Source organism: Canis lupus, chromosome 7, assembly GCF_048164855.1.
Source record: "Canis lupus baileyi chromosome 7, mCanLup2.hap1, whole genome shotgun sequence".
NCBI lineage: Eukaryota > Metazoa > Chordata > Mammalia > Carnivora > Canidae > Canis > Canis lupus.
The window spans coordinates 68805212-68825710 of NC_132844.1; the positions used below are offsets into that span (position 1 = coordinate 68805212).

General features: G+C 51.1%; 1 protein-coding gene and 1 pseudogene across 3 annotated transcripts in view; one reads left to right on the top strand and one right to left on the bottom strand.

Moving 5' to 3' along the window:
* The window catches only part of PACSIN1 (protein kinase C and casein kinase substrate in neurons 1), a 58366-nt gene extending 38327 nt beyond the window's left edge, over positions 1–20039 (bottom strand). The window contains exons 1-2 of one of the 3 annotated variants that reach the window (XM_072833376.1): positions 19913–20039; positions 19462–19593 (exon numbers count right to left, since the gene is read on the bottom strand). The gene's annotated coding sequence lies outside the window, so the exon portion shown is untranslated. Of the gene's footprint in view, positions 1–19461; positions 19599–19912 lie in introns of those variants that run through there. The other 2 variants (XM_072833378.1, XM_072833381.1) reach the window with 2 other exon arrangements.
* Positions 14162–14238, top strand: LOC140637457 (U4 spliceosomal RNA; annotated as a pseudogene).
* Positions 20040–20499: the final 460 nt, after the last annotated feature.

A 20499-nucleotide genomic window follows, 5' to 3' on the forward strand; every position in this document is an offset into this window, starting at 1 on the left:
TACCTCCTGTAGGACTGACGGACCCTCCCTTTGCCAAAGCCATAAGGGAGGTAGTGGCCTGAGCAGGCCCAGCAGCCCGACGAGCTTAGGGGTGAGTGTCCTTGAAGACCGAGACTAGGAGCTGTCGTTACAGAACTGGGTGTCCAGATAGCAATGAGATGACAGTGCCCCAAAATAAGAGGCCAAGTGGCAGCACTTACTCGTCAGAACCAAGGTGGGTGCAAAATCATAATTCCTGGCAAGGTCGGAGCCACAGCTGGGATGGCCTGAGCCACCAAGCTATGGAAATGGTTAACAGAATCCGGCGGCCCCAAGGGCAAGCCCATGGGCAGCCAGCAAGAACCCCGCCCACTCTAGATAATCAAAAGAAAGCAAGGCCTGATGATCAATAAAAGTCATGATCCTCTGCCCCATTTCCAGACCTGAGCAAGGTTTCAGACCCAAGTGACTGCAGTAGAGACCAGGTCCCCCAGAGGAAGAGACCGGTGACCCCAGATAATGATTTGACCAATCTCCCCTAGGGACTTACACAGCCATTTATTGGGGTAAGCATCACTGGGGAGGGAGGAAAACCCAGGCCTTTCAAGGGCTATTAGACACAAGGTCCAAATAGATATCAATCCCAGAGGCCCAAACAGCCATCATGATCGCTGTGTGGTGGCAGCATATGAGGCCAGATGACACTGGCTTCGTGGCCCAGGGTGGGCTCACAGGAGTCCACTGCGTCTGCCCTGAGCCACTCTGCATGACCTTGGAGCAGTCATCTCCCCTGTCTGGGCCCCCGGCTCCCCCTGCAGGTGAAGGGGAGGCTGCAAGGGCAGGATGTAGACTCAACCTGAAGTCCACACTCCTGTACAAACATCCCAAGGAGTGCCTTAGGGATCCACTAGACTCTGATCAAATCTCGACCCTGTCCCTTCCTGACAAGTCACCCTCAGGCCCATTTTCTCATTTCTCATTTTCTGCGAAGCGGGATGACAGCACCTACTTAACACGGTGGCTGTGAGAACTGCCACGGAGACCAATGTTTCACAACACCTCCTCCTTCTTCGCTCCAGCTGACGCCGGTGCTGTTTTCGGGAGAAAATGGGAGCAGTCTGCCGAAAACACCCCTGCACTCGCTCTGCCCCCACTCACCCCAAGCTTTGCCTCCCTCGCACCAGGCGCTAGCCCTTGCCCTCCTGGCTTTCCAGCCACGATGATCTCCCTCCCATGTGATCAGGGTTCCCCCCATATCAACTCTTTTCTCACCAAGGGAAAATTAAAAAAATAAAGCCCCCCCCCCCCCAGAACTGCACACTGCCCTCAGTTCCTGCCCCATGGGCCTGCTCCCATGGTTCACAGGGGATGCTCTGGGAAGGCCATCCACAAGCCCTCCTTCCCAAAGACCCCCCAGTCAGGCTCTGGCCCTCCCTGGTCACCACTGGCCGGCACCACCAAAGCCCCAGCCCCATCAGCCCTGACATGGTGGCCTTTCTGCTTCTGACACCACACTCTCACTGCCATCTTTCCTTGGCTCTCTACTGACCTATGCACCCAGGGCTCAGCCCTGGGACCCCTTTTCTCCCTTGGGCACATCTATTCTCCAAGTCATCTCCCCTAGGCCTATGGCTTTAAATGTCCCCCTTGTGTATTTCCAGCCCCAACTTTGGGCATTGAACTCCAGCCTGATAAATCCAACCATCTCCTCAGCATCCCATCTGGATGCCCAACAAGTTGACCTGTCCCCAAAACACTCTTGATTGCTCTGGAGTCAGCTCCAGCCCTGGTCATCTCCATCCCCCAAAATGACATCGCTGTTCACCCAAGTGCTCAAATCAACGAAGTGGATTCCTCTCCTTCCCTCGCCCCCACATCCACGGACTCTCCTCTCCAACTATCCCCAGAATCCCCAGCTACTCCACACCTCCTCTGCCACAGATAGTAGGTCAGCACCATATGATGGAGTCCTCACTTGGAGGACTGTGTGGCCTCCTAGCAGGTCTCCCTTCCACCCTTGAGCCTTACCACCTATTTGCCAGATACTCCTCTCTTTAAATCATAAATATGATTTTGACATGTCACATACTCCCATACTCCTGCAAAGCCCTCCTGTCGCTCACCATCTCACTGAGAACAAGATCCAAGGGCTTTCCCAGCCTGTAGGTGGAACATGGAGGGCCCCAGCCTGTTTGCTTACCCTCACCTCTAGCCACTCCCCCATCCCCTTCTCCCTTCTAGGCACTTTGTCCTTTCTGTGTCCCTCATATACATCAGGCTCTTTCCTGCCCTAGGGCCTTTGCATGTGCCCTCCCTGTGCTGGGATACTCTTCCCGATGTCCACAAGGCTCATTTCCTTGCCCTGTTAGGTCTCTAATGTCTCTGTCCCCTAACCCATCTAAAAGCCAGCCTGTCACTCCCTAGCCCCCTACTTCTGTTTTACTTTTCCTTTGCAACACTCATTACTCCTTGATGTTACTTTTTTTAATTCATAGGCTTTATTTTTAGAGCAGTTTTAGATTCATAGCAAAACTGAGCAGAAAATACAGAGAATTCCCACATATCCCACTCCCCCGTTTCCCCTACCACCACTATCACATCAGTATGGCACATTTGTTATAGTCAATGAACCAACAGTGACGTCATCACCAACCAAAGTCCATAGATGACGTTAGGATTCACTCTTGCCGTTGTACATTCTGTAGATTTTGACATACATATAGTGACATGCACCCACTGCTACGGTATCCTACATGATCATTTCATTGCCCTGAAAATCTCCTGTGTTCCACCTACCCATTCACCTATCCTATCCCTCTAACCTATCCCTCTAACCCTTTCTCCCTCTCCCCAAACCCTTGGCAACCATGATCTTTTTATTGTCTCTGTAAGTTTTGTCTTTTCCAGAATGTCATATAGTTGGAATCAAAAAGTATATAGCCTTTTCAGACTGGCTTCTCTCACTAATTTCTTCAAGGATTCTCCATGTCTTTCGTGGCTTGATGGCTCACTTCTTTTGAGTCCTGATTAATATACCATTGTCTAGACATACGAGTTTGTTTATCCATTCACCTATTACAGGACGTCTTAGTTTACTCCTAAATTTCAGCAATTACATACTTTGACATTCACAATAGGTTACGCACATAGGTTAAAGGCACTGATAAGTCCTGCATAAAGGAAACTCTTTACCTTGGGTGTACCTCGTTTCTCCCAAATTTGACCACTGATAATGCATCCAATGCATTGGAGAATGCAACCTTCCACCTCCTGGGGCCACAGGAGTTCATCGCAGACAAGCCCTCTGGGCTGGGGCAACCAAAGAAGCTTCTCCTTGAAAGAAGAGAAGCCAAGAGCCACAAAACAGAGCTGGAGGCACCGAAGTAAAGAGAATGGCTGAGTCTAGGGGTTTGGAGGATGTAGGTTGGGCTAGGATGAGGATCCTAAGAGGAGTAATGGGAACTACAGTGGGGACCTAAGTCTGGTGACCCCTAGCCACATAGCACTGGGTGCCCCTGCAAGCCACCTCCCCCCTCTACTTCTCAATATCCCTGTAAAGCAAGGGGATCAGGCAAGGCTACTCCCTACAGCCCAAGGCCCTACTGCCCAGAGCTTCTGAGGCTCTGGGTAGGTTCTTAGGTTGATTTCTAGAATTCAAAAAGCATAATGCCTCCAACACCCAGACTAAGTCTCTAACTACCATTCCTCATTAAATGGATCCAGAGAGGGGCGCATGGGTGGCTCAGTTGGTTAAGCATCCACCTTCAACTCGAGTCATGATCTCAGGGTTCTGGGATTGAGCCCTGCACCAGGCTCCTGCTCACTGGGGAGTCTGCTTCTCCCTCTTCCCCTGTGCTCCAATAATTTTAAAAATCTTTTTTAAAAATAAAAATAAGGGATCCCTGGGTGGCGCAGTGGTTTGGCGCCTGCCTTTGGCCCAGGGCGCGATCCTGGAGACCCGGGATCGAGTCCCACATCGGGCTCCCAGTGCATGGAGCCTCCTTCTCCCTCTGCCTGTGTCTCTGCCTCTCTCTCTCTCTCTCACTATGTGCCTATCATAAATTTAAAATAATAATAATAATAATAATAATAATAATAATAAATAAAAATAAATAAAATAAAAATAAAAATAAGTGAATCCACAAAGAAAAAACAACTCACAGAAATGAGGAAAAAAATTTGCAAGTCATATATTTAATAAGTGTCTCATATCTAGAATATATAAAGAACTCTAAAAAAACCTCAACAATAAAAAGAGAGAGGGGCAGCCCAGGTGGCTCAGCAGTTTAGTGCTGCCTTCAGCCCAGGGTGTGATCCTGGAGACCCAGGATTGAGTCCCATGTCGGCTCCCTGCATGAAGCCTGCTTTTCCCTCTGCCTGGGTCTCTGCTTCTCTGTCTCTCTCTCTGTCTCTCATGAATAAATAAATAAAATCCTTAAAAATGAATGAGTGAATGAATGAATGAATGAATGAATGAATAAAGTACCCGATTAAAAGTTGGGAAAGGAAGTAAAAAGATATTTCTCCAAAGAAGATACATAAAAAGCACATGAGAAGATGTTCAACATCATTAGTCATTGGAAAATGCCTATCATAACCACAATAAGATGTCACTTTACACCCTCCAGGAAGGTTACGATCAAAAAGATGGATAATCCTGGGATCCCTGGGTGGCGCAGCGGTTTAGCGCCTGCCTTTGGCCCAGGGCGCGATCCTGGAGACCCAGGATCAAATCCCACGTCAGGCTCCCAGTGCATGGAGCCTGCTTCTCCCTCTGCCTGTGTCTCTGCCTCTCTCTCTCTCACTGTGTGCCTATCATAAATAAATAAAAAAATTAAAAAAAAAAAAAAGATGGATAATCCAAAGCGCTGGGGAGGATGAGGAGAAATGAACTTTCATACCCTGCTGGCGGAAATGTGAACTAGCACCATCTGGGAAACAACCTGGTTGGGCTTCAGAAAGTTAAAGGTACATTTACCATGTTACCTGGGTATATATCCAAGAGAAATGAAAGCATATGTCCTCTTGCACATAAATGCTCATAGAGGCATCATTCATAACAACCAAAAAGTAGAAACAACTCAAATGTCCATTAAGGGATAAATGGATAAACAAAATGTGTATATCCATACAATGGATTATTATTCAGTCATAAAAACTAATGAAGTAAAAAAAAAAAACCAAAAAACTAATGAAGTCCTGCCCCATGCCACCACAAGATGACCCTTAAAAACAGTACTCTAAATGAAAGAAGCCAGTCAGAGAAGTCTTATATGAGGGGCACCTGGGTGGCTCAGTCGGTTAAACATCTGCCTGTGGCTCAGGTCATGATCTTGGAGCCCTGATCATAATTGATCAGGATTGAGCCCCAAATCTGGCTCTGCACTCAGCTGGGAGCCTGCTTGAGGATTCTCTTTCTCTCTCCCTCTGCCCCTTCCCCTGCTCATGTGCTCTGTCTCTCTGTCAAATAAATAAATGAGGGACACCTGGGTGGCTCAGCAGTTTAGCACCTGTCTTCAGTCCAGGGTGTGATCCTGGAGTCCCAGGATCGAGTCTCACATCAGGCTCCCACATCAGGCTCTGCTCCCAGAGCCTGCTTCTCCCTCTGCTTGTGTCTCTGCCTCTCTGTGTCTCTCATGAATAAATAGATAAAATCTTTTTAAAAAAATAATAAATAAATAAATAAATAAATAAATAAGAGAGATCTTTAAAAAAAAGAAGAAAAGTCTCATATGAGTCCACTGGCCATAAAAGAATTATCCAGAAGAGGCAAATTTATAGAGACAGAGTAGCCTGGTGTTTGCCAGGAGCTTCGGGAAGGAGACCTGGAGGAGTAGGTGCTCAAGTGCATGGGGTTTCTTTCTGGAGTGATGGAAATGTTCTGGAACTAGACAGTGGCAACTTCTAAAAGTACACAACTTCATGAATGTGCAAAAAGCCACCGAATTGTACATTTTAAAAGGGAAATTATGGTATAAAATTATATCCCAATTTTTAAAAAAACATATATAAAATGACCCAGAGCTTCTTGAAGAAATGGCTGATGGCAGCTCTGAGAAGCCTAGAACATCTGCATTCCAGAAAGCAAGGATATTTCCAAATACCAGTGCACATGTGTGAAAAGGATGCCAGAGACAAGTTGAAGAGGCTCCCACTGGCCAAGGGTAGGACAATGTAGTGAATACAGGACTGAAACTCATCAAACTGATAAAAACCCATAGTGATAATAAAAATTAAAATCTAAAAAAACTTTAAAAGTCTGCTAATACCCCAAGGTCTGCGAGAATGTAGAGCACTGGATGCAGTGCACGCGGCCTGTACTCGTGTGGACTGGTACAACCACTTGGGATAACAGTTTAGCATTATCCAGTAAGTGTGAAGACACACATACCCTGTGACCCAGCAATTCCACTCCTAGGCATGTAACCCACAGAAACACAGAGTGTGTTTATTTAGAGAATGTTCAGGGTGGCATTTTTCACAATAGCCACAAATCAGAAACCACCCTGACGCATGTGAATGCTAGCCTGGGTAACTAAATCACGGTCTATTCACATACTAAAATGCTATACAATGGCGAAAACGATGAAAGAATCACTGCTACAAAGAACACTCCAGATGCATGGTAAAAAGAAAATGCAAATACTAATTGAAAAAAAAAAAAACTAGCCATGAAAGGATAGTAATTTTATTAATTAAAATTCAAAGACAGAACTATTTGATTCTGGATGCATACTTAGGTGGTAAAACCAAAAACAAAGCAGCTAATAACACTATTTAGAACAATGGGTCCCTCTGGGAGGCCCAATAAGGAAAAAGGATGCAAAGGGGGCCTTTTGCAACTATAGCAATTCTCTGGTTAGACCTCCAGGGTTAGTGACTTGGATGTTGGCTTTGTATTTATTTGTTACAATGCATAACCTATTTTATACACTTTTGTATTTTAAAATGGGAAAAATACTCACTGGTCACCATTGGAGGTTGCTAGAGCACCAACTCATTTATTTTGAAACTGATAAAGGGAAAGAAGCAAGCCTTTATTCTACTATACATACCATATTTCAGAACGAAGGGGGAAAGTTCTTTACAGAAGTCTAGCTAATGCAAACAAAATGATCAAATTAGAAAATCACCATCTGGTGAGGAGGAAACTATGATGGAAATCAGACGTTAACTTGCAGTAAGGGTGGGGTGGCTACAGCTCTCGGGGCTCCCACCTCCCCTGCATCCCTGTGGCTGCTGTGAGCACCTCACTTCCCTGCAGACCAGAGCACTCCAGCCATCCAGGCCAGGCTGTAAGCATAGTAACTGCCCCATTAGCCACACCAACAGGGTGGTGGGCTTTTTTGCATGTGCTTTGCCTGCTATTTCATGTCTAGAATATGCACAAATATTCCTGGAGTTTTTGCCAGGGGGGGCATAGACCCCTTCTGGTGCAGTCCCTGGAGGGAGTCTCGAGGCCTGAGGAAAGAGCCTGGCCTCCAGCACCCAGCTCAACTAAGCAATAGTCCACAGCAGCTTGGAGACAGGATAGAAAAGAGCCCTAGGGAGAGTGGGGGTCTCAGGAATCTGGAGCTGATGCTGATGTTGGGGGCCCCATCCCCATTCTCCTGACTCACAGATCCCCATCACCAAGGCAGCCAGGACAGGGGACCCTCCCTCACCTTATATACCTAATGCACCAGTGTTGCAACTTATTTTCTCCCAGTTGGGCTTGTCTTGACCCTGTTTGGGAAGTAATGAGACACGAAGGAAGCCCGTTGTGATTTGCCACCCACCCCCAGCCCTGTCCAGGGACACCCAGGCCAAGCCAGCTTTGCAGCTTACCAGGCCAGTTGGTGCAAGTGGGAGGGGGCCCCAATGCTCAGGCCACTTGGGGCTGGCCCAAGGGCCCACCCAGCCAGTCAGGGCCGTGACAAAGGGACTGGGGGCGTAGGCGGGGGCAAGAATCCAGGGCCCAGTAGGGTGGGGGAGAGCACCCATCAGAGGTGCCCTATCTGGGGCCTGTCCAAGTGGGGCAGGTGAGATGGCAAGTGGTCACCCAACACTCGGGGAGCAGGAGAGGGTAGCAGCCTGGTCTCCGATGGAGCTGCTGATAGAGGTGACACCAGATAGCGTGCTGTGGGTGGGGCCGGGGAGGGGAGGTGGATGCGGGGAAAGCCATGTTCAGACCTAGTGTTAATCCCAGTTCTATCACACATTTGCTGGAGACCCTGGCCCAAAACCTTAAGCCCCTCTGCAGCCTGAGCCTCATGCCCCTCTGCATGGGGTGCTGTGAAGCTCAGGCATGTTATTCCACAAGAGGAGTCTAGCACAGTGCCCAGCATACAACAAGGACTCGACAGTTGTCACATGTTTTCATTCTGGAAATTGGAACTTAGGGCTCCTCTGGGGTAAAAAGGGTGTAGATAGACCCATCCCCAGACAGGAAGGGGGCTCACTCGCCACAAATGGCCAGCACTCAGGTCAATATGGCACCCAGTACTGGATACCTATTTGCTGAATGAATGAGAGTGATAGGGAACAGACAGCTAGCTAAGGACAAAGCACAAGCCTGGGGCAGCACATTGACAAGTCCTTGAAACAGTCAAAGGGACCTTCCTCTATGGACTCAGCTGCCTCGATGTTCATACTTTGCTAAGGACTGAAGCCAATCTCAGCCCGACCCCCAGGATCCTGTAAGCCTACAGGATATATTTTTATATGTTAAACATATAAAAATTCCTTTATCTCTAAACCCCTAGGGGCAGCCCGGGTGGCTCAACGGTTTAGCACCGCCTTCAGCCTAGGACCTGATCCTGGAGACCTGGGGTCAAGTCCCACATTGGGTTCCCTGCATGGGGCCTGCTTCTCCCTCTGCCTGTGTCTCTGCCTCTCTCATTCTCTCTCTCTCTCTCTCTCTCTCTCTCTCTCTGTCTTTCTCTGTGTGTGTCTCATGAATAAATAAAATCTTTAAAAATAAATAAATAAAAATAAACCCCCAAGATACATGTTGGCAACCATCCCCCATGCACCTGGCCCACCCAAACATATCTGAAGGTCTCATGACTCAGGTTTTGTGTTTTTTTTAAGATTTTATTTATTTATTCATGAGAGACACACAGAGAGAGGCAGAGACACAGGTAGAAGGAGAAGCAGGCCCCATGCAGGGAGCCCGACGTGGGACTTGATCCCTGATCTCCAGGATCATGTCCTGGGCTGAAGGTGGTGCTAAACTGCTAAGCAATCCGGGCTGCCCCTCAGGTTTTATTAGATGGTAATAAGTGACCTTTTCCCAACAACAGCTGGCCCCCTCAAGGTCCTGGAAACCTTGCTTCCAAAATCCCTTAGACACTTACCCTATCCCTAACCACCTCCCAACTCCCAGGAATATAATCAGCCACCCCTCACGGGCTCGGGGCAGCAGTTCTTCCTGTCCACAGGTTCTGTCCTGCTTTAATAAAACCACCATTTTGCACCAAAGACAACTCAAGAATTCTTTCTTGGTTTTCGGCTCCAGACCTCACCCCACCAAACCTCACCTATATTCCAAAACTTCATCAAGAGGAATATCAAGAACCAGCAGCCACTAGAGGGTCCCAAGGAAGAATCTGCATGCACATCCCAGGTCTGTGCCTACCTGGCTATGCCACCCCAGGCCAGTCATTCCACCATCCTGCCCCCAAACCTGGGCTTCTTCACCTATCACACAGGAAAAGTGGTCATTAATAAATACCTCCCTCCAGGGATCCCTGGGTGGCGCAGCGGTTTAGCGCCTGCCTTTGGCCCAGGGCGCGATCCTGGAGATCCGGGATCGAATCCCACGTCAGGCTCCCGGTGCATGGAGCCTGCTTCTCCCTCTGCCTGTGTCTCTGCCTCTCTCTCTCTCACTGTGTGCCTATCATAAATACATAAAAAATTAAAAAAAAAAAATAAATACCTCCCTCTGGCCCCTGGGAGGCTCAGTCGGTGAAGCATCTGCCTTCGGCTCAGGTCATGATCACGGGGTCCTGGGACCAAGTCCCACGTCCGGCTCCCTGCTCCATGGGGAGCCTGCTTCTCCCTGTCTTCCCCCACTTATGCTAGCGCGCGCTCTCTCTCTCAAATAATAAAATCTTTTTTTAAAAAAAAGAATAAATAAATAAATACCTCCTGGCAGTTGATGGCTGGGCTCAGGGCAGCAAACGGATACAAAGAAAGTGGAGGAGGGGTGCCAGATACCCTGTACTGCGGCCCCTTCTCCTGAGAGTCTCCCCAGGTTTCTAGGTGAGCAGCCTCACTCAAGACGCCTGGGAGGTGATGCCTTCCCCCCAATGATTGCCTGCTAAAGGGGTAGAGAGGCCTGGCCCCTTGCCCCCAGGCAGGACAGCCCCAGCCCCAGCCCCCTCTCAAGCGCCCCGCAGCACACCTTCCCTGCCCTGCCGGGCAGATACCCTCCCTCCGCTCTGTGAGCATGCCTGCAGTAAATCACTTGCCCAGGAATCCTTGTCTTAGGTCAGATTTCCTGGTATCTGACCTAGGACAGGAAGTATTTTATAAACTCTGAAGCATTGTTTTATTTTCCAGGAAATGCTGAAAAGAGAGGAGCTGACTGGAGCCACGCAAGTGGGAGAGGAAGCCTGGTCTATGGGCAGTCATGCTGCCCTGCCCTCTTGGGAGCTCACAGGCGGGTAGGGGAAAAAGAGGGGAAAGCAACAATATTTTAACACCAAGGATGGGCAAATGCCAGGAAGGAAGCTAAAGCCTGGGCGGGGGTGCAAGGGCCGCTATTTTAGATGAGATGCTCTGGGAAGGCCTCTCCAAAGAGGTGACATGGGTAGGAATGTGAACATCACGAGCCATGCTGACCAGCCAGGCACAGGGAGTAACAGTGCAAAGGCCCTGAGGCAAGAGGGTATCCAATACATCCTCATCCCAGTGAGGAAGGAATGGTGCGAGGCGGTTAGAGGTACTACGCAGCCAGATCACACAGGAGCTTGTAGGCTGTTACAGGACTTTTTATAGAACTTTGAGTTTTATTCCAAAGAAGAAGAAGTCATTGAAATTTTGGGCAGAGGAGGGATGGGATCGGATTTTTTTTTTTTTAAGATTTTATTATGAGAAGTGGGCTTCCCCTGTGTGACTCGATCCCAGGACCACTCAACTGCTGAGCCACCTAGGTGCCCCTGATTTAGGTTTTAAAAGGGTCTCTTTGGCTGCTAGGACAAGGAGGGAGGCCGGAAGACCAGGTTGAGGCTACTGCAATAATGCAGGGAAGCTAGAGTGGAGACTCAGAAGTGGGGGTCGGGGGTAGCAATGGACGTGGTGAGAGGTGGTCAGATTCTGGGCGTCATGAAGGTAAAGTCAGGAGGGTTTACTGATGACTGGATGATGAGGAGTCCGAAGACAGATGCACCCAACTACCCAATTTAGTCCCCTGCCAGGGGACAGAGGGACATGTTAAACTACACCACAGGGATCAGGGATGCAATCAACAAAATCCAGACTACAGGAAATTCTGCAGGACAAACAAGCTGGTTTCTCCAGTAGATCAACTGTCGAGGACAGAAGAAATGATGAAGAGGGAAACCACAGATCAAGAGAGACTTAGATACATATCAACCAATCAAAGTATGTGGCCTTATTTGGATCCTGAGTCAAACTAAGCATAAAAACAAAACAAAGACATGTTTGTAACAACTGGGGACATGAACACTCGGTGGGTATGTGACAATAAAAAGGAATCGTTTCTTCTCAGGTGGAATAACGGCATTGCGATTATGTCAGAAGTCCTTATTGTTTTGAGACACATCTTGATGTATTCGTGATGAAATGACGTCTGGGATTTGGTCTGAATTGGGGAAGGGGGCAGAAATGACATGAAACTGGCCATGAGTTGAAGCTGAGCAATGGATACATAGTGGTACACTATCCTATTCTCTCTACTTCTGGAAATGCTTATATTTTGCCATAATAGAAAGCTTAAAAATAAAGAACAGGAGAGGGAACTGAGTCCCAGGAAAGATGCTGAATGGCCCAAGGTCCCTCCACGAGTGGGTGTGAGGGCCAGCACCTCGTCTGTACCACCCCCTCGTCCCCCTGCTCCCAAGCCCCTGCTCCTCCCCTCCCTCAGCTGTCTCTCTTGTCCTCCAGTGGTCAGTCAAGGCTAGACCCAGGCAGGTGAGGAATAGGGTACCTCGCCCCTGGGGAGGACCAAGCAGAGCAGAAGAGGGCTGAGGGGTTGGGCCATCTGTTCCAGAGAGTCCAATGAGGCCAATGGTTTAAAATATTTGCCACATGCTCCACTAGCCTCTACTCTCACTTCCTCCCTCAGATTCCTGTGCTCATTTCCTCCCCAGCCCCTACATACAACCAGCTCCCGTGCTCCTCTACATCTCTGTCCCTGCTGTCACTTTGCCTGGAAGGCACCTTCCACCTCTCTGAATCTACCATCCTTCCCTTCCAGATCTACCTCCTGCAGAAGACCTTCCATGGCCAAGCACCCTCAGTCTTCAGGAGCATGCCTATCTTCTCTCCCTAACAAGACGAGCCGTGGCATAGAAGTTAAGAGCAGAGCCTCTGGGGGTGCCTGGGTGGCTCAGTCGGTGAAGCATCCAATTCTTGGTTTCAGCTCAGATCATGATCTCATTGTCCTGGGATCCAGTCCCGACTCAGGCTCTGTGCTCAGAGAGGTGTCTGCTTAGGATTCTCTCTCCCTCTCCCTCTGCCCCTCCTCCCCCCATTCAAATAAATAAATAAAATCTTTTAAAAAGAATTAAAAAAGAGCAAAGTCTCTCTGGATCCAGATCACATGGGTGTGAATCCTGCCTCAGCCACTTGCACTGTGAGCTCAGGCAAGTCACTTAACCTTATTTTCCACATCTGTAAAATGGGGATGACCTTGTAAGGTGACTGAGGAAAACTAAATGAGTTCATCAGTATGGATAAACAAAACAGTGCCTGCCACACGTCAGTGGACCTCAGGCCCCCGCCCCTTGGGCCCCTTGGGCCCCCTGGCATTGCTGTCCAGGGCCCACCTCCCACCTTCATGTCCCCTGCCCCCTGCCAAGACAGCTTACCCGCTGCGGGTGCCCAATCACCACTTTCATGGAGACTTGGCTTCTACGATGCTCCTTCTGCCTTCCTGGTACCCAGACTTACCTTACCCACATGCCCACCCACCGGGTCTCATCCACTCGCGATGAGGACGTGAAGAAAGAGAAGAGAAAGACACCCATGCAGGGACCAGTTCAAAACTAGCCACAAATAAAAATGTAAGCCCATCTGACTCCGATGCCATCAAACTAAGGGGAATGCAATTTAAATGCTCACTTTTTTAAAAAAAATATTATTTATTTATTTATTTATTTATTCATGAGAGACACAGAAGGAGAGAGAGCCAGAGACACAGGCAGAGGGAGAAGCAGGCTCCATGCAGGGAGCCCGATGTGGGACTCGATCCTAGGTCTCCAGGATCACGCCCCAGGCTGAAGGTGGCGCTAAACCGCTGAGCCACTGGGGCTGCCCTAAATGCTCACTTTTTTAAAGATTCCTAAGAAGAATCCCAGATATTATCAAGCATAATATTAATTATGTTTTTATGAGGAATGATATTCGTTCTATAAAATGCAAACAGCAGGATGCTGGGTGGCTCAGATGGTTAAGCAGTTAGGTGCCTGCCTTTGGCTCAGGTCATGATCCCAAAGTCCGGGGATGGAGCCCCACATCAGCAGAGAGTCTGCTTCTCCCTCTCCCTCTGCCTACCCCAAACCCCCCTCATTCTCTCTCCCACTCTGTCCCTCTCTCCCCATCTTTCAAACAAATAAATAAAATCTTAAAAAATATATAAAATAAATAAAATTTAAACAGCACAGGCTGGCCGAAAGAAAAAGGAAATATTCCCGTCCTGCCTGGCACGGAGCCTCCTGTTACCTGTCCCCAGAGGTCAGCTCAAAAAACACCTGAGTATGCAGTCTAGTCTTCTGAACATGTTTATGCAATAGGAACACACAGATACATGTGTACATTTTTAAAATGGGATCATACGAAATACATCATCCCACAAAGTCACTTGCCTTCACTTGCCCATACATTCTGACCATCTGTTCTTCTCTCTCAGCATCCCTAAAGTATCTAAAACAGTTCCTGGCACACAGGAGACATGCAGTGGAGATTCACTGACCAAATGAAATAATTGAACAGCTGCTCAAAATCCCACTGGCTGAGCTTTGCGCAGTGGCAGTATCGTAGCCAATGAGGTTTATCCAAGGCGCGATTATTGCTAATTGAAAAATCCCACTGGCTGGAGAGGTCCTAACTCTGTCCCTCCCGTTGGGCATGTAGCTCTGCTGCACTGACCATTTCCACCCAGCTGTCTCTGCACCCTGGAACCTGTGAAAGAAACTACCAGGTCAATGCTTTGATCACTATTGCCAGAAAGGCAGTGCCAACCTACCCTCCCGGCTGACAGGGAGTTCCAGTTTGTCACACCCTCTGCCACATAAGAGCTTTCTTATGATACAGGTATCTATTTCTTGAATGAATTAACATTCTTTAGGGACTCCACCCTGGATCCTCAAATTTCCTGTCCCTCTTGAATAAATGAGAGGATGTATCCTTTATCATTTCTGAATGGCCCTAGGGAACCCAAATCCACAAGTAAGGCATCATTCTCTAGACAACAAACAGGTTACATACGCAAAATTTGAAATATTTCATTGACTTCAAAGATGGACATGTTGGGCAGCCCTGGTGGCGCAGCGGTTTGGCGCTGCCTGCAGCCTGGGGTGTGATCCTGGAGACCCTGGATCGAGTCCCACATCGGGCTTCCTGCATGGAGCCTGCTTCTCCCTCTCCCTCTGCCTGTATCTCTGCCTCTCTCTCTCTGTGTCTATGAATAAATAAATAAAATCTTTAAAAAAAAAAGATGGACATGTTAATTTTTTTTAACTGTCAACTCTAAGCAAGTATCCACTGACCCCTCCCACAATACAAAAGAAGAGAGAATTAGAACCTCTACACTGCCCCCTCCCCCTCCAGATTTAGCAACTTAAAATAAAGGACACCTACTTATTTTTTTTAATTTTTTATTTATTTATGATAGTCACACAGAGAGAGAGAGAGAGGCAGAGACACAGGCAGAGGGAGAAGCAGGCTCCATGCACCGGGAGCCCGACGTGGGATTCGATCCCGGGTCTCCAGGATCGTGCCCTGGGCCAGAGGCAGGCGCTAAACCGCTGCGCCACCCAGGGATCCCAAGGACACCTACTTAAATGTGACTTTCAGATAAGCAACAAATAAAATTCTTAGTGCAAGCATGTTGCATGCAATATTGAGGACAGGCTCCCGCTAAACAAATTTGTTGTTTATCTGGAGGTCCAATTTAACTGGGCATCCTGGATTTTATCCTCGAAGCCTACTGCAGCCCCCACCCAGCATTTTAATATCAAGTGTTTTTTAAATAGCAGCCGAGGCTTCCTCTGCCTGACCAGCCATCAGGCAGCCTGCTGCCCCTCACGGCGGAGAAGTCTCCAGAGGAACTACCCCCACCCCCACAGTACACCCCCACCCGGAGATGGCCCCACTAACTTCCCTGACACTGGTGTTCCCATCCCCTCAGAGCCAGCGGGGGCCAGGTTCCTGCTCATCTTCTCCCCTGGCCCATCATGCAGGAACGCATCTGTCCCTTCCGGGGGTAAACACCACCTCTCACCCCGGCTGCTGGGGGTGATGTGGGCACAGGACTGTCAGGTGGCAGCCTCCAGGCACTGCTGCCACTATAGAGCCACCTGCCTAAGGGCAACCCTGCCCCCTACCCAGCGCCTGCTGGCTGCTTAGGTCTAGACGCCTGACAGGTCCAAGTTCAGCTCTAAAGGGTGACGCCAGGGATGCCTGGGTGGCTCAGTGGCCAAGTGTCTGCCTTCGGGCCAGCTCCTGATCCCAGGATTCTGGGATCGAGTCCCGCAATTGGGTTCCCCGCGGGGAGCCTGCTTCTCCCTCTTCCTGTGTCTCTGCCTCTCTCTGTGTCTCTCATGAATAAATAAAATAAAATCTTTAAAAAAAAAAAAAAGGTGACTCTAGCTCCAGAGCACACCTGGATCCCTGGGGTTGCCCACTTCTCCCTTCATCCTGTCCTGCCTGCTCCCTTCCCTGTCCCACCTGCCCGCTAATGCTCCCCCTCCACTTTCTACCCCACCTGTGTCCAGTCCCCCGATTCCCCCCCTCCCCTGCCCGCCACTGCCCGTTTCCTGCCCTAGTCTGCTGCCCCTGGCTGGAAACCAGCCACCAAGTGCCTACATCAGGTGGGTGTGGCACATACAGGTTAATGGATTTGTTTGGCTTTCTAGTACTTTCTCAATTCTCCACCGCAAGCACATATTCCTTTGGTCATAAGAAAATAAGAGGTTTTTTTGTTTTTAAACTTCAGAAAAGTGTAAGACCAAACCAAGCATCCCTCCTCCACCTGGCTGGCACACTCACTCCTACCCCATCCCTCCACCTGTTCCCCCTGGGGAGGACTCTTCCGCAGATCACTGACCTCTCCCACCTGTCCACCAGGTCCACAGGTGGTTTCACTTCTCCAGTGAGGGCTTTCTACCACCAGCCCATCCTTGTTGGGGGACAGTAGGGGGGTTATGCAAATTTATGAGTGGTTTCCCCAATTCCCGTGGGGAGAAGAAAAATGCTTTCTGTGTCCTGAGGTTGGTGATGTGAGGGACCCATACGTACTCACTCATTCTACAAGTGACCTAGGGCTACATGGTGCCAGGCACTGGAGACACCAGGGACAGAGCACAGACCTCGCTCCTTGGACTTCACAGCCTTGCAGTGGGAAGATGGGGCAACAAACCCAACGCCCCAGAGGGCACCGCGTGAGGGGTGGTGAGCAGGATGCCCAAGTCGGGAAGCTTCTGGGAGGAACAGAAGTCTCAGCCACCCCAACTCCAGGGTGAGAAGGAATGTGGAGGGAAGAGGACAAGAGTGTTCTCGTGGGGGAAGAGCCTGTGCGCAGGCCAGCAGGTGAAAGAAGCATGACTTTCTTGAGGAACTGAGAGCAGTTCAGAGCAGCTGGAAGGCAAAGGGAGGGTGAAGAGAAGGAGGAAACTCAGACTTGGGGAGGATAAAAGTGCCACATTAAGGAGACTGCCTTTAGTCCTCAGGGCAGTGAAGAGCCATTGAAGGATGTAGAGCAGGGGACTGATACAGGGTCAGGTGTGCATCCTATGAAGGTCACACTTGCTGCTTACTGGATTCTTATTCTCAGCAGCCCCAACACACAGTCACAGCCATGCACATCGCACCCACCCTGCGTGAACTTCAGCCATGGAGTGCCTGAAACCCGTGTCTCCAAGGAGACAGCAAGCCCCCATCAGTCAGCTCCATAGCCCTCTTGCTCTGGCAATAGGGAATACAGGCTAAGAGCCTGGACTCGGGAGCTGAGGTTCAAATCCCAGCTCCTCCACTTTCAAACTGTGTGATCTTGGACAGATAACCTCTCTGTGCCTCAGTCTCATTTCTCAAAATAGGAATAATAATGGTATCTACTTCAAGCTACGGTGAGGACTGAATGAGTTATAGTTGGGACAGGACCTGGCACATGACAAATGCCTTGTGCTGTTAGTTTTTACTGCTGTTACTGCACCCTCTTCTGGGGACCCCCCCCAGGGCCAACCCCCTGCAGGCACTGACTAACTAACTCATCCTCCACTTGTCTCCCCCTATCCCTGAAGCACCCCTCCCGTATTATCTTACCCCTGAAGCACCCCTTCCATATTCTCTTAATCTTTCCATTACTAGAGGTCAAGACAGAGCCAAAGACTGGGAACTTCTGGTTCTACAACGATCACACTCTGACCTGGCATCGGGGCCTCACCCTAGCTCCCTGGGGCCCCATGGAGAAAGCACTGGACTTGGAGGCAGGAATTAAGTGCCACCCCTGGCTTGCTGCTAAGCTTCCCTGGGCCTCAGTCTCCCCCTCTGTAAGGCCAGGACAAGAACAAATTGCAGATGTCTTATCAGCATGGCTGTCAAAGGAGCAACAAGGTGCTGAAGGTCCACATCTGTCGCAGACCCCTGGACCTTTGGCTTCTTCTTCTTCTGGCCTGGGTTCCTCCTCCACACATGGAGTCATGAGATTTGCTCTGAGCTCTCTATGAGGACCCTGGAAGCTGAGGATGGCCTGGCTGGGGCCTTCCCAGACTCCCTGATGCTGACCAGGACTTTCCCATGATCTGAGCTGAGCACCCAAGAGGAAAGTGCCCACTCAAGGGCATGAGGTTAAGCCAGACCTTCACTGGGACCTTCCCCAAGTTTGGCTTAGACCAGGGCACTCAAACCAGGAGCCCAAAAAGACCCTCTTAGAGCCACTGGGACTGTGACATTTATCTCCAAATGCCATAGTAGCCATCAGCTGCAAGACCAAGAAGGGCCAAAAGGGAACTGTCTGACTTTGGTGGCTCTCCTTCCGGGGGATGGAAAGAAAGCTCAAGAGGAGACTCACTCCCCATCTGCAGGTTGCCAGCTATCTCCCATACTTCAAACCCATTCATTCACTCATTCCACAAACATTTACTTGGTGCCAGACCCTGGCCAGGCGCACAGTCAATGACAGAAATGAATCAAACAGATTCCTATCCCGAAGGCACTTCTGGTCTAGAGGGTGACAGACGCGCCATAAATAACTAAACCACAAGGCGACTAGGTGGGAGAATGCAGGGCAGGAGGCAGGCAGGGATTTCACCGGAGCATCAGGAAGCATCCTGGGGGGGGTGGGGGGGGCGGGCGGGAGGCTGTGAGCGGTGATTTGCATGTGATGGGAAGGTCAGGTGGGTAAGGGCCAGAACCTCCAAAGTCATGGACAGACAATTCTGTTTGCACCTCGGCTGTGCCACAGCCAGGGCAATGTGGGTTATTTATGGTTATGCCCGGAGAAAAGCGGCCACATGTGTCACTGCACGTGGGGTGCAGAGCTGGGCTGTGGGGGCGGGGGCGGGGGTGGGTGGGGCTTGAGGCCGGGTCTAGCCAAGCTCCGGGGTCTGCCACTGCGGCCCTCACACCCTGATGACCTTTTAATACATTCACGCCCTCCTAAGGCAAAAAGAAGACGGAGAGGTAGTTCCGACGGGCAGCAAGTGGCCTGGGGGATGGGGAAGAGCGTCGGGAAGAGCGCCGGGAAGACCCCGGCTGTGTAGCATCCCCTCCCCCGCCAGCTACGCGGGAAGGGGCGGACGCACGGAGCACAGGGCGCCTCGGCTGCTGCGCTTCTCTCAGCCCACTCTGGTCCATGAACAGCCGCCGCACCCAGCGGGCACGAGCCCACCCCGCGGGAGCAGCCCGGCCCGGCCGGAGCCTCGGGATCCCCGGGCCCGGGTGCCCGCTCCCAAGGCCCCGCTGCCCGGCGCTTCCCGGGTAAGGCCTCCGCCGCCAGCTGCCTGCCCGCGGGGCCCGGCGCAGGGGCCTCCCGGCACCGCCCGGGTGACGCCCCCGCCCCCGCCCCCGCCCCCGCCCCCGGGGCCCGACCCCTACCTGCGGGCAGCAGCGCCTGGCACCCTCCGCGCGCCGCAGGGCGGAGCTGCGCGTCCGCGGCGGCCTCAAGCCCGGACGACTGCCCGGGGGAAGAGGAAGCTGCGCCGCCGCCGCGTCTCCCCGGAGCGCGGGCTGCGGGGAGGAGGAAGGTCAGAGCGGGGGCGTGCAGCGCCGCGCGGATTAGAGAGGCATTTCGAGCGAGCCAATGGCGGCTCGGCGCAGGGCGGCGCGGTGCCCGCTGAGGAGGCAGCGCCCGGCTTAGCGGCACCCGGGCGGGGGGCGGCTCCCCGGGTCCCGGCCGCCCCCTGCGGTGCTCTGCGGCGGGGCCGCCCCTGGGGTGCTCTGCGGCGGCCGGGCGGGTGCCGGGAGCACCCCCGTGCCTCCTCCCCGCAGCCCTCCTGCGAGCGCGCCCGCGGGGGCACTCTCCCCTCCCCTCGTTGCCCTTCCACACCTTCTGGGACATTCCCCTGGCCCTGTCTGACCGTCCGTCTGTCGGTTGCTGGCCTCTGCTACGCTGCGTCTTCTGGGACGAGAGGGTGCGTGGACGGGGTGCGCGCGCCCTGAGTGACGGCCCCTCCTCTCCCACCCACCCCCGTCCTCCCCCACCAATAGCCGCTCTCCCGGAGGTGCCCCACTGACCCTCAAGGGGCAGCCACTAACCCTCGTGCCTTAGTGTCTGCCGCACCTGCTGTCATGGAGACAGACTCCAGGCCGGCTCCTTGGGGTTCCCTGGGAGGCTTGCGGTGACCCCGAAGGCCCATCGCTCTTCTTGACTTGAACCCCGAGTGTGTCCGGGAGCCTGGAGCCTGCAGGGGGGACTCGGGCAGCTCTCTCCGCTGCAGGTACGTGCAAGGGGCTGATGATTTATTCGACACAAAACAGCACCCTCCCCCTCCCCCCAACAAAAGAAACAACAGCATATCTCTGCCCTTAGGTAGTTCGCATTTGTCAGGGAAAACAAATGTTGAATATAATAAATAGGATAGAGATATTTTAGGCACAAAGTAGAAAAATAGAGCCAGTGAAAGGGAAAGATAG